Source organism: Bactrocera tryoni, chromosome 2 (genome assembly GCF_016617805.1).
Source record: "Bactrocera tryoni isolate S06 chromosome 2, CSIRO_BtryS06_freeze2, whole genome shotgun sequence".
Classification (NCBI taxonomy): domain Eukaryota; kingdom Metazoa; phylum Arthropoda; class Insecta; order Diptera; family Tephritidae; genus Bactrocera; species Bactrocera tryoni.
Window position 1 is genome coordinate 10307750 of NC_052500.1, and position 15420 is coordinate 10323169.

The window sequence follows — 15420 nt, forward strand, 5'->3', positions numbered from 1 at the left end:
AATCTTTTCCTGTGCCTCGCTCTCACACAACGCTGAGCTCAGCCGCACATTTACACGCACACGCGTACTGTGTACGACGACTAACTGTGATTGTAAATTACTGGCGTGGTTTTAACTGCAAAAAAGGTTAACGAAGAAAAGTGTAGTGAGGAATTCATTGCTGGCCTGGCCGAACCTGGCCTGTGACATTCGCGCTCGATAAGCGTTTATCCTTTTTAATCCAGCTTTGTATTCCCCCACCTTTTCTGAATTTTTGCCTTTTTGCTACGCCTTCTATTATTTTTGTGTGGCGTTGGGCGATTTATTATTGCGTAGAAAAAAAATTAATAACAAAAAACGCAAATGTGAGCTGTCCAGGGCAATCCAGGGCTTAGAGTTAATGAGAAAATAAAATTCCGGTGAGAAAGTGTGAATTGTCACAAAAGCAGTTATGACAGTTATTATAATAGTGAATACCTTTTTCAAGCGTTAATTGCAGAAATTATTCTTAGTAATAATTATTTCCATGAAAAAAAAAAATTATTGTATTTCTCAGCTGTCACTCTGATATCCAAAGCATCGGTCTTCATATACGTAGGGCGTCTTTTATATATCGTGATTTCACAACCCTCGTGCTGCAATCTGGTAACTTACAATTTTATCATAAAGTTTGACATTATTGATGGTAATCGTACTCAGCACGTTTTGACGTACGAACACTATTTGTGTTGTTTACAGTAACTTAAAATATTCATCTCAGTCAAAAATGGAGAATTTAAACCAAACATTCCCGCATCTCAAATTTCTCTTAAATTAATTTTAAAATTTAAATTGGGTCATACTCTCCTTATCCCTCATGGGGCAACACTCGCAGACTTACCCGCACTTCAAGAGCCTACCAAAAATCAACTTACTAAACAACTAAGCACTTGAATCCTCTTGAGTGCAGCTCACGAACCTTGTAATGAAACAACGACTTGCAATTTTCCACTTTCAATTTATTTTTTGTTGTTGTTATTTAATTTTAGTCACGTTTCGTTTCTTAAGTGGATTCAATCGATAAAAATTAGGATTTCACCTTTGTTTGGCAGGCGAAGAGAAGCAAATGAATATAAATGCTAAAAGTGGCAATCCGACATTTGCCCCTTAAGATTCAAGTTATACTGTTTTCTTCCCTAAATTGTGTGACAGTACGTTGTCAAATATAAATTGGCAATTTCTGTTTTTCGGGACATAGCAGTGCTGCTTGCTTAGAGCCTGCTGAAACTTTTATTTTATTAAGAGAAAATAATCATTTTGGATGATCTCTTGGCATTTGGGTGACGGTGTTTTTTTGGGTGCTAGGACGTAATTCAAGCAACTTAGATTGATGTCAGAGTCAAAGCGAGAAGCGATATGAAGACCTAAGTGCTAAAATTTGAAATGAAAACCGATGTCAGAGGGAAGAAATATTCGGGCGATTGATCGTCTGTTTCCGGGTCATAAGCACATCCTGATAGGCGCAAAGTATTGTTTCACAGACGTTAACGCCACACTATTTTTGAAAAAAATTGAGTAATTTTGAAACTAATCGTGCTTTCATTTTCCTTAGCCCCAAATGATTTCTCAAAATGGTTTTCACTGATCCTTTCTATATTACAACGATGGCTGTAAGATCTCTGACGGTTAATCGTCAATTCTGAAGCACCAATTCCTCTACTCGTATTTTATTGACTTGTTGATCATCAGTTAATGCTGATGACCGTACTGGACGTGATATAATATTTCACCTTAAGCATTATTCATCTTCAGATATTGACATCATGGTAGGAAAGAGAGAAGATGTTAGTAACATTAGCCATGGCATAGTGAGAGAAAGTTGCTTAAGCAATTAATGATTAAGCTACCCAGTTGTAATTATATATATTATTTCCAAGGGATAATGGTCCTGAGGTAGGTGACAGTTTCTATAACTACAAGTAATTAACTTATGACGGTAGCTATCTCGTCACGGATGTATAGTTTACTTCCCTGCCGCGGTTTTAAGAAGTGTTTTCTTTATGAATTTAATATTCTGCGAACATAAGTCACAAATTCACCAACAAAAAGCTAAAGAAATCACCAAAATTTCAGTTTATCCAATTTGAAACTAAGGAAAAATGTTATAGGTGTTGTTATTCATTTTGGAAGCTCTTAGAATATCGATCTATGTGAAATTATGACACTGAATCTGTTTTTCTTTTAGCGTAAAATAATTTCCATTTTACCTATGTATTTGAAGATCTCTGGTCGCTATTGTCGAACACGTAACGTCCATCACTATCAGCAAAAGGCATAGGTGCTTCACAAATTCATTTCGAAATATTATCTTTTTTTTTGGCAGAAATATTTTTTTTCATTTGTTTCTATGTTTCATCACTGCTTACATGTCTGCCGGCTATGGAAAATATAGCAAAAAGAAGACGACAGCTTCGGACACGTTTCTAATTAAAGTAACTGCCAAAGTTGCGCTGGACTACGTGTCGCAGTGCGCTGTTGTTGTTATTGTCTTAACATTTTGCAGGTCTGCTGCTTTGTTTTTCTACACTTTTTTTTGTATTTGCAATTCGTTGGTCATTTAACTAGTAATTCAGCAGATGAGTGCTAGGTTGTTTAACTCAGTTTGAAAATTTTCGCCGCAATGCAGTCGAGACGTTTTTGAGGACAAGTAAAATGCCGATTTTATGTGTAGTTAACATTTTTTCATATTAAAGTCTTAATATAGCTGAACAAAGTACTTTTATTCCTTCAATTGTGGTATGAATTATAGATTGCTTGAATACTAAATTTTTACTTGATTATCATTGATTTAGTGAATCATGGAAGAGTTTAAGTCAAGTTACATCAAAAGATCGGTCAAGGAACCGATTACGTTTGGCCAGCTGTGGCCGCCGGTCTACTGTGATACCTAAGTATTCCTACTTCCATAATAAAGTGTCGCCTTTAGTATTTAGTAAGCGAGTTACTTTAAATTCTAGGTATATTTAGTTTTGTTGGTGGGTTATGTAATTATACATAAAAACACCTTTCGAAAATTACCACTATTAAATCTCCATTCGCATACGTACATATATACGTCATACCTAATAGGACTGGTCTCCATATTACACAGATGTGAACACATACACCTCCTCTCTGTACTCTGTAAAGGTATTGCACATGAATAAACGAGTATGTATATACATACCAATGTGTTATATAGATATGCATGTTTAGTTGCTAGCTCCGGCATTTATGCAAAATATTTAGCACCACAAAACAGCCGCCTACAACGTAAACAATTTCACCAGCAACGACAAATGCCGCAAATGCCAGTACTTTATACTTGTACATACATTATGTATACATTGGATGCATATGCGCATATGTGGCATATGTAGTTGTTGTTGTTGCACTGCAATGTTATTCCTGCCAATTGACCAACTTCATGCAACACTGCAAACACTTTGCGGCATTAAGTGGTGATTTACGCTGCAAGCAGACTTTCGAGCGACGAGCCAACTAAATGCAGTGCAAATTCGTTGTAATATTATTAGGTATAAATAGATATGATGATAGCTACATACATACTTGTAGTTAGTAAATAATCTTAGTAAAGAATGTAGGAATATGACGTCATAAAATTGGTTTCGGTGTATTGGTGGTCTATGCAAATATTGGCATTATGTTTCTTAATCACGTGAACTTTTAAGTATGATTGTGTGCATTAGATGGAGATGACTTTTTCTGTCCTCTCGCTTCTCTCAGTATTGGTTTCACAACGGACTTCTGTAACTGTTTGCTAATATTTCCTCCTTTAATACAAACTTGTAGTCTTTGCTCCTTCGGACAGAATTTTTCATATTGAAAGATAGTAGAGCTTCAATTTTCCATTTTCTGTTTTGACAAGAAATAGAACAGGAAGAAGAAGAACCTTCTATACTGTCTAAAAAGTGTGAAGCTGTGCAACTGTAGGCAGTGCTCGATGAATATTGGGACTAAAAACAAGAAGAGCTCGCAGAATCTGTGAGAGTCACTCAAGAAGTCATTTAAGAAGAAGGAAAAATCCGATTATATTCGAAAGAATAGTAATTGGGTGTCATATGAAGGCTAGAGACGGTGAAAGGCAATTTTGCATGCCAGAAATGTAATGTGATGTAAAAATGTACTCATTACAGCAACAATAAACGCAAAATATCATATGTCTCCGCTACTGGGCAATTCTTCGAAGGCGTAACCCAATTTGTATTTGTTTAACCTTATTAAGGCATATGCAGAAATAAATTATTTTTTTTCTTTCGAGGAGGAATCTTCAAATATTTTCCGGACGATAGGCGCGATTCATATACGCCCAAGTAGGACTTGAGGCACAGTACCCCTACACTGAACTCCTCCGCCATTGCTTGTATTCAGCCCACGGGACTGCCGTCAGGCATTAGATCGTGGAGTCAAGCTAAGCTATTTGGCTATTCGGTCACGCATTGTCGCCCAAATTCCGGTTAATCCTTCTGTTTTCGCTGCCGGTTTCCTTAACTCTTGCATAGCTATATTTGCGCAGGCTCTCACTCTGTTCCAGACCGCATTCGATTAGATCATGTAAGGCATGATATTCTTCGGCGTCACTCGATCGTTTATCACGTTCTCTACTTTTAATATCTCTTGTTCATACTTTGCGCAGGAAAAGAAGATATGTATGCAATGCGTTTTCTGCGCTGCAGAAGGAGCAATTTGTTTTGTCATCCTGTCCATATTTGTATAGATATTCTCTATAACACCCGTGTCCTGTTAAAAACTGTGTAAGATAAAAGTCTTTTTCGCTTGAGGTCTGAGAAAAGGAATTGTCAGTGGGGATCAGATATGCAGAATATGGTGGATGCGGTCCCAATTTATGAAATTTTAACATCAAATTCATTGAGGCCCTTCTTTTACGACTTTGTTCCTTCTAAACTCCAACGACAATGGAGTTAGTCGAATAATATTATTGTAATATTGTCTTTCCACGCTTTGGGATTGGTGAGTCCACTTGGATGACTGTTGATTGGACTTTGATCGAAAACCCATCCATTTTCACATATCGATACAAAAACTCGGGTTTATTACGCTTGAACATCTCCAAACACTGCTACGAATCATCAACTCGTCGTTGTTTTAGGTCAAAAGTGAGCTCGCGCGGCACCTACTTTGCATAGAGATTTCTCGTACCCAAATATGCATTCATAATGTATTCAATTCATTCCTTTGATAACTTTAGAGTCTGAGGTCCCTCGAGCGACTTCATTTTACAGGCATCCGAATTTATTTTGTGGCCTGTTGTGATGTTTTCTTCAGTAACATTCTCTTTAAGGGCTTGACTGCCCGCATCGAAACAGAACCATAATTTGCTAGACTTTTAGAAATGGTATACTAATTCGATTTATTCTGTCGTAAATAAAATAGATTGTACATATTATTACTGAATATATGTACATGTTTATATACATGTTTATATACATATATTTGCTATTTATATACTACATGGTTTTAGTTTTAAAGCTAATTCGCCAGACCAATCTACATCCAAAATGACTTAATTGCATCATGAATGCGTACATTCGTATATTGCATTACTTAGCCAACCGCAACAATGCCACTGCGACATTTTACATGTAAATTTAATGCTGAAATAATGTTATTTTCTCATCAAAGCCGCAACTACATAGACGATTGCTTACCTCAATGTAAAACGAATGATGTACAAGCAACTGCAACAATTACCGATAACGTGGTCACAAATTTCAAATTCCTACATGCAACAGGTTCGTTACAAGACACATACACCCACACACACATAGGCAAAACATGTACACAAATAACGGTATAAACTCACGCGCTTCGAAGTATAGCTCATTTCGTATTCATTGCTTTCCGCTGCGTATATTCATTCGCACCAATGACTGTGTACACCTTTAGATCTCACTACATACATACATACATATATACGTATTATATTAGACTGTATGTGTGCTGAATATTTCGCATTTGAAATTGGCATTGCAAGGTGGCGTGTCGAATGTGTGCTTTTGCAATCAACCAAAGGCTTGAGTTGACCTCCTAGACAGGTGGCTGACAGCGTGGCATGGCGGCGACAGTCGGCGGGCTAAGAGCATGCTTGGCGGCAGCACTGCAGCAGAATAAATAAAACAAAAATAGCAGTAATAAAAATGTGATCAGTAATGCCATTTGGGTTAACAGCTGACAGAGCAAGTGAAATATATTCTTCAAATGGCTACTATAACAAAAGCTCGTGAAGAAGAATTTATTTTGAATTCGATGAAATTATTTAAAAAGAATTTAATTTGGAGAATAAAGTGCAGTTTTAACAGAATATAATTGGATTTTCGGAGAAGACACTTTCTTATATTCATAAATTACGCTTATAAATGTTACGTATACGCCAGGTACTACCATGCGTCGTTTAAACGACAAAATAAAAAAGTGTTAGATTAGAAATGCTTCTTAAAATTTTTAATTTTTTTTTCTCATTTAAAATATATATGACAACGCATATTATTTTTCATAAAACCGTAAAATTTGTTAAGGAAAAAATCATAAAATGCAATGCGGCAATGCGTTTCACGTAACGTACACGCCGTGTTGTACCAATGTTAATATAAGAGGTTATATTCGCTTGTGTTTTCAAAAAAATCGTTTTATTTTTGCATATACATATGTATATCAAATGTATATATATTTGAGAATATTCCCTGATTTTAATTGGATCCGTTAAATCGTTTCGGCAATATGGGTGTATTTGTAAATTTTTTTTAATATATCAGCTATATGCAATCGGTTTCCAAAACTTTAGCTGAGCTGTGCCCATCCACTTTATGGAAGATTTTGAGGAAGGATCTTGTTTTGTGGGCTTACAAAACCGAACTCGTGCCAGAATTGAAGCCCATTTGTGCCCAAAAGGAGATGACCACCGATTCCGATGTGCACAAGAAATTTTTGTTCAACGATGAAGCTTACTTTTGGTGAAATGGGTACATTAATAAACAAAATTGTCCCATTTTGGAGTGATGATAAACCACAAGCTTTCATCGAGACGCCTCAAAAAGTAACTGTTTGGTGTATTCTTTGCGCAGATGAAATCCCTGGTCCATATTTTTGCAAAAAGTAGTCCGGTCATAACGTTACAGTCAAGGAGGAATGCATGAAATTTTCGTATCTGAATTCGAGGATGTTAATATGGACACTCCAATACGATTGACGCCTTCGAAGGGAATATTCGGTATTTTGTTGTTGACATACAGCCCCAATTATTAGAAAAGCGGTCGAAATTTGGGCCTTTCGGTTTGAATTTTTTCAGCCGCGGCGGTCACTTGCCAGAAATCATATTTGAACTATAATGACAATATCATTATAATAAAGCTAAGTTGTCTAAAAAAATAACCTTTATTTGTCTCACGATGAAAGAATTAAGATTTTTTAAGATATTTTGAGGTGATATTTCTACACAAAAATTGATTTTTTGTTTGGTAAGCCGCAGTTCAATAGAAAATCAAAATTTTTTATAGTTCTTCGATCATTTATCATCAAAAAAGGCGAAACTGAGTTTTTATTGCTTACGATTCACTACATCATATTACATATATGTGCGACAAAATTTCAGCTTCCGCTGTTAGATATAACCTATATCTAACTATCTATAACCATTTTATAACCAGAACTCAAATTTGGTTTCAATGTGTAGTGGTGATGGCTTCTATTATATCGTTTTTCCTTCACCTATAAACTTATGAAAACTGATGTTAGGTTATTTAGCATTTTAGGTGACGATATGCATATATTAGTTATAATATTTTTTTGGTTTGAGTTTTGTAGAAAACTCTTTTTTTCAGAGGTTATCCTAGTGATCGGTTTTAATTAATAAATGTTAAATTTGAACAATTTGTATTTGTTAAACAAATAAATTTTTGAATTGGTAAGAATTTGATAGTTTTTCCCGTTTTTGAATTTATCTTATATATAAAAATGAATTATAAATTTGATTCTATAATATTCATGACTACAAAGTATCATTTTGAACTTTTCTGTTTGAGTTTTCCTTTTTTTCTTTTCAAAACCTTTTATAAATGAAATATAAAATAAATCACGCTTTTGTTTGTCGTTTTCACTCATAATTGATGTTGAACCAAATAGTCTGAATGTATACAATTTAAGCGAGTCATGGCATGTTACCTTAGCAACTGCAGCTTATTTAGCAAAAATATGGTTTTATGAGGCTTAAATCGAGCTCGAAAGGTCGCAGTGCATTTTTTGCTTATATTTACATATTTATGTTATATATACTACAAGTATGTATGTGTATTAAGTGAATATATAATGCAGTCACACATCTACATACAGTCAAGGAAAAATGTTTACATATACCTTTTGGTTTGTGATTTTGGCAAATCCTGTTATGAAAATTAAGAAATGGTTTAGATTTTTGGAAGCGGTTGCTTTTACCGACGAAAGCAAGTATAATATTTTTGGAAGTTATGGCCGCTATAGGGTTTGGAGAAAACCAAATACTCCATTATACCTACAGAAAAACATGGTGGCGTCACCGGCATAATTTGAGGCGTCATGGCTTCTTCTAGAGTTGGACGTTGGTTTTTATTGATCGTATTATGGATCTCCTTGTTTATAGAAACATTTGGGATTACAATTTCTAGGCAACTGTGTGTAGTTTGAGTTTTTTCAATAAGACCACTATCCAAACCACACGATGTACATTATTCTGACTTCTATACAATACCCACAGATAACTGAATTCACCACCACAGTCACCTGCTAGAAATCCGATTGAACATGTTTGCGACTTTCTAAAAACAAAAAAATATAAAAGTAATATGACATTAGCAGAGGTGAAACGCCAAAAGTTACGTTTACGTGAGATTGGGCTAAAATGTCTCTCCATGTTACGGAAAATCTGATGCCCCGACGTCTACAAGCAGTAGTTGGTGCCCAAGATGTGAACGAATTAAGTACCAAAGTTCACAAAACAAACATACTTTTACATAGAAATTTTTCAAGTTTTGCGGCAGCTGGTGGTTCTTATTGTTTTTATTATAGCATTGAATAACTTTTTTGTTTCGAAAATAAGCTTCTGCATAAATATCTTAAATATTGGCATAAAGACTTTTTGCTGGTCGTAAAAGCTTTGTAAAAATCACTTTTTTCTTGACTGTACCATGTGTTTAAGAATTAATCTTACGCCTTTTTTCTATTCAACAACTTCATTTTATGCTGAATTTTTCAACCCAAATCACTGTCATGCAAGCCCAGCGCACTTAAAATATTTATGTGAAATATTTCATATAATATAAGTTATATATGTATATATAGCTATATAAGTTATGGAAGAATATACCATTTGAATTTCATAGAAATTTTGTGATGCAATTATATGGTGAAATAAAAAGTGTTACTAACATGTCAAATGAAAAGTCTCCGGCCTACCACAGTAAAACAGATTTTTTGGCAAAACTTGTTTTTTTTTATTCCACATAGTTCCCTTCAAGAGTGATACACTGATTGTACCGACCTTCCAACTTTTCGATACTATTTGGGTAGTACGATTTGTTCTTCTTTATTATCGCCGATAACCTCTGCATTCGACGAAAATTTCTTCCCATCGAACATTCTTTTAAGAGCAGGAAATAGTGGCTGGAGACCAGATCTGGCGAATACGATGGAAGCGGAAGCAATTCGAAGACAATTTCATTGATTTTGTCAAAGAACTTTCTTTCGGCACAGTATTGGCGATTTTGTCCTTCAGTCCAACAATCCTATGTAATAGTGTCTGGTGTTGGTCTTTCGTTTTTCAAGGAATCAATAATTATTATTCCATTCGCATCCAAAATTACAGAAGCAATGGGTTTGAACTTTTTTGATGTCTTTGTCCGAAGCAATGTCGTTTGAGCGTTGACTGCCTTCACCTCGTTCAAACTGAGCATACCAATTTTTGATGGTTGATTTTGCTAGGACAGTGTCCGGAAAGTTGTCATTGAGCCAAATTTTTGCTTGAACTGTATTTTTTCCTTTCAAAAAAAACAATTTTTTTTTCAACACGCGAAATTCACAAAAAAAAGTTACTTCACTCAAAATGATATATTTCACTAACCAATGATCCGACAGCTGTCAACACACGAAACTCAAATAGATTTAATTCTAGTAGCGTCATCTATGTACCAGACCGTGGACTTTTCAACTGACCTACTACCAATATATTTTCAAAATAACAAAATTTTGCAAATTCAATGAAAGGCAAAAAATATGAAATAAAAGGCAGAATACTTCACAAAAGAAGTGGTAAATTTTCCTTCATATATAATGACCAGCTAAACAAAATTTATTTATGATCTAAAATATTTACCTTAATTTTACATAGAAGCAACTTTGCATTGATATTAAATAAAATTCCTTAAATTGCACGTATTCCTTCCCTTCTTCTACCACAATTAGTTGCATGCAACAAATAGCATTCATCTTAAGCTTCAAGTATTTTAAAAGCACATGAGCACGTGCCAGCAAAATCACGCTTAAGTCATATTACGCATAAAAGGATGGATGTGATGTGTGCGACTGATTTATGTGCATCTAACTGACTATTTGCATGTGTGCGCACTGTTTCTGTGTGTGTGTATGTGTGTTTGTGTGAACAATGGTTTTACCTTGCCCTGCTGCAGGTGTGCGCTTTCTAGACACGTTTTCCATTGATCCCTTCACTTGAACCAACAAAAGCTGACACATAAATTACTAAGCTGCTACCGAGTGAGATTAATGAATGTATATACAAGCAGAAAAATTATTGTCGAAGCACATGCAATATGTTACCATTAACACGACATATTACGGTACTACTTACATGGTTGGCTTCGTGAAAAATTAACTAGAGAAAATTAAACAAAATGTTTGGGATCAGCTTAAAATGTGTGCGTATTTGGGTTGATTTTTATGGAAAAATTACTCTACGAAGATTTTACATTTCGATGTTGGATTATTTATTTTGCGAAGAAATTATTTTTCTCAATTCTTACCAATTCAATTTATTTCACATACATTTTTTTAAATATTTTCTCTTTAAAATTTTGTAAATGTAGCCTTTTTATTGAGAGATTTTTCAGCTTTCGCATAGATAGACTCAATACTATGTAGGTTTAGGTCCGACGGAAAGGAGACAAGTGTCAGGCGATCCATGTTGAGTATCAACCTGGCTATAGGCTCCTAAAAAGTCAAGTCTCGTACGGAGTTTACGGATACCTGGCGATAGCCCCACTTGCGTAGAGCAGACTATGCACAAACTGACATACCTTCCCTTTAACTCGTTGGTCTAAAATATGAACCCAAACAATAAAGAAAACAATAACAAAAGATTAAAGGAACCCGTCTCTCCCAATAAAAAACTCAAATGATTCAAGTACTTCTGAGATGAGGGCAGCAACGAGCTCGAAACCAGCCAGCACAGGAGCTAAACTTGGTCTATGTTCTAGAGCTGACGCTTACTCTAGAGCTGACGCTAAGCCTAGCAGGAACAGAATTGTACTTCAAGCAACTGACAGCAAATTCAGCTCTTAGACTGAGGCTACCCTTCTTATTAGTCGCTTGTATGAAGGAATGTCTTTTTCTAAGGTACTTACGGGTTTTAGTAATCCTATAGACTTGAACATAAATTAGGTCCCCAATAAAGTCTTCCCTTCTTAAGAAAAACGGCAAAGAAACGAGGAGCATAGATACGCATCTATGTATATGGATAGGTCCAAACTAGATAATCGGTGGTGGAGGTGGTGCCCTTTCAGTAAAATTAGATACCAAAATCGTCTTCCGTTTACCAGGCCACTGCCGTAACTTTCGAGCGGGGATCACAGCAATCGAAGAAAGTCTTCTTGTTCTGACAAAAGGTGTGCTCATAACAAGGGATATATACAAATAGCTGAAGTCCTTTAGGGTTTCATAAAAATAGTGAAAGAATTCCTTAATCTCTTGGTGAACCTAACATCCTTTTTGACAATAAACCCGCAAATATTTCCAGGACTCATTATATATATCATGTATGATATTCCTGATAACACTGAGGCAGATCAACTAGTCTGAGAAGGCACCATTCTACAATTGGAAGCCAAAAAAGAGGGACTTCACATGCCTCTGGCTATTTGTGGCTATTTAATCGACACACATGTTATAAATATAGTTGAGTCTCGGTTCAGTCAATGCCTAACTTGCGCAACAAGCAGGCGAACATGTCATGAATGGACAGTGGCCGTGCATGCTGACTATGAAAATTCAAAAGGAATGACATAAGGACTCTAGTAAAAAAGCTAAAAGTCACTGTCCAATTGGCAGGCTTGCCAGTAGATTTGGAATATAATATAATGACTATTGTAGAAGCTGTCAGGGGATAGAATAAGAGGAAACTATTATATAAAAAATCTTCTATACGAATTAGAAGTTCTGTGTAGGAAAATAATCTCAACTATCGGTTTAAGGCTTCTTGACGATGTTGCGGAGGTGGTAGAGATAAAAATTCATGTGCAATGGAACTTTATCAAAAGCACGGTATGGTTCAGAGAAGATAGTAATATAGGGAGAAAATCTTAGTCCCGGGCGTTTCACAAGGGGTTTCTAAAGACGTCGATATGTGTCGTCAGTCAGCCACTCGACCTACATACCTAACTTTTTTTTTAGACCGGTATTTCGTCAGATTAATGAAAGAGCAACTTACGTCTGTCTCTTTGTTAAAAATCGTTTGCCGTCGGATAAGGTTCATGGAATCAAGATGCTCATAAATACGCGAAAAAATACTCTATCCATCTTATAAGAATTTCTCGGTACTCAAAATATCATTATTATAATGAGTATGGTGTAGTCTCCAGATCGAGAATAATGCGCTGTTGAATAAATAATAAAGATACTTTTCAGTTGGTTAAGAATATATCTATTTTAATACTTTTCAGATATAACAACTATCACCTAGGTTTCTCCTACGCAAATATTGTCTCAAGTATTCATTGCCATACAATTTGTAGCAGCTTCAGAGCAACCAACATCCGATAAACGACAGCGCTCACGCTGACGCATAAAAGTATGCACACATATTTGCCACGCGCCGCTGTTGTGTGCTTACTACAGCTAGTGCTACGTAATACTTGGTTGTCCTGCAAGTACGTGCTCTCTATCTGCCACCGGCAGCTGCATTGCACGTTGGGCAAATAAAAATATTCAATTAACCCATTTGTGCCAACCAATTTCGACGTAGTGCAAAGGTATTCCGTCCTATTGCTATTTATTATCCACACTGTCGCCTTTTTCTTTGTGTTGTTACTTAGCCATAAATACCGTTATTTGTCGTACGTGAGTTTTTCTACTATTCCACCACACTGACCACAAGAATTATAGCGAATGCAACGTCCGTCTTCGTCGTACCGTGCACTCCCCCACTCTCGGGGATAAATGCAATATTTGTGGCTTCGCATTACGTGCAATTTGTTATTTTTACTAAGACTGAAATTTACTGCCCTTGGAGGAGTTCTTTTTGTGCGCATTTAGTATATAGTAGTTCAGTTTATAGTATGGTGGCGCATATTGGTATGGCTTTTAAAAATATAAGTCTACTTTAAATCTCTTTTACCCATAAATCTGTTGCTGGCTTTTCGGTGTATGAAAGTTATTTTTGCAAATGTTGACCAAGGCAATATAAGCGACTACTTGCTTAAGCTGTCATTTTGTAAAATATGTCGCTACCTTGTGTAAGGAGATTTGCTCTCTTTAATTTTTATAGAGCGGGAAAATAATTGCTTGGATACTGCGAGTTTGCATGCTGTGAGATGGGTATGAAGCTATATGTGTTGTAGCATAAAATATTTGCTGTCTTGGATTATTTAGTACTTAAAAATATGTTAGGACAAAATCACTTCTCGAGATCGATCTCTATTGCCTAGAAGTCTTGAAAATATTTTCAGAGCAGAAACATAAAGTGTCTTAAAATTTTAAAACAGATAGTAAAAAATTATGAAACTGTCTTTATTTTTACTGAACGGCGATCTATAAGTTTGCCTCGAGGGTTACGATACCCCGAAGAGAAAATCAGAAATTATAATATATACTAGTATGTATATAAATGATCAGCTTGACGGAACTGAGTCGATTTAAATGTGCATATTAAGTGAACTAATCTGTCGGTTTTTGAGATATCAATTTTACTTTTTGCACACGTTCTTTTCTCCCCAGACTGATAGATATAAATTAAGTCCGTATATAGAAAACTTTTTTTATTTGACAAGATATCTTCACGAAATTTGGTAAAGTATATTGTCCAAGACCACATTACATTCGTCCTAAATATTATTAAGTTTTGACCACTACAACATATAGCCGCCATACAAACTGAACGACCAAATTCAAATTCTTGTATAGAAACTTTTTCATTTGTACAACGTATTGTAGCTTTTTTCATGTTTTCCTACAACGTTGCCAATTTTCACTAAACTTAAATTTTTTTCTTTACATCTCCAGAATCCACTTTGATAAGCAGACTCCTAGCAGAGAACGTTCTCGAAAACTTGAATTTGAAAATTAAAATTTTTTTGGTTCAATTTAATATTATCTGGCAACCCTGAAAGAAAATCATATATAGTAAAATTAAACCATTTACTTTTAACAAATATTGGGATAATAAAAGCCGATAGTCAATAAGTTTATACTTGAAACCATATTTGCTCACATTTTGATAAGCTTAAAAGCTTTTTGGTGTTTTACCAACCGTACTCATAGACACACATTCTCTCTACTTTCGAATATATAAATATTTATGTGTACCCGAGTAATTTGACCTTTTCCCCACAATGGCAACAAGAAAGCTGTAATTTAATTCGTTGCTTACAACCCAAAGCCTACTTAGGTCGTCTAGGTATTATATTATTTGGAGTATTCTTACACACCTACCCTCAAGGGTGCACAATGTTTTCGTATTCACAAGTTGCCTTTGGCAGTTTTGCTCTTTAAAGCACAATATTGCATACACAAGGCCAATTTAATTTCAATACTTAAGTACATATTATCACAAATATAGGTTGCCAGTTTTGTTATTGAAAGCGAAACGTGCGGCGACAACATGCGCGCTCAAAAGTAGGCTACTTATTTCGCCTATGCTGTCGTCCTCTTTTTAATAACGCAAATAATTTCCATAACTAATTGGCTTGTGAGAAAAAGGATAAGTAGTAGTAATTGGCGGATTAAGGCAGCGAGTCTTCTCCTTTGTGTCACTCGTCATAAAAAAGTGGTTATTATAGCGGAATTGTAAATATTTTTTTATATTTTATTGTATGATTTTATGTATTTTTTTGCTGTTATGAAAAATGCTTGCTCATTAGAGCGTAAGCTTTAAATTATTTAAAAATAGCAGCGTAGGATATTGAATTT

The 15420-nt window shown here is 35.3% G+C and overlaps 1 long non-coding RNA gene across 1 annotated transcript in view; it reads left to right on the forward strand.

Annotated features, from left to right (window-relative positions):
- LOC120767274 overlaps positions 1-14551 on the forward strand; it is a 153116-nt gene extending 138565 nt beyond the window's left edge. The window contains exon 4 of the long non-coding RNA XR_005704683.1: positions 14515-14551. This is a non-coding gene — a long non-coding RNA (uncharacterized LOC120767274). The remainder of the gene's footprint in view (positions 1-14514) is intronic.
- The last annotated feature ends 869 nt before the right edge of the window (positions 14552-15420 follow it).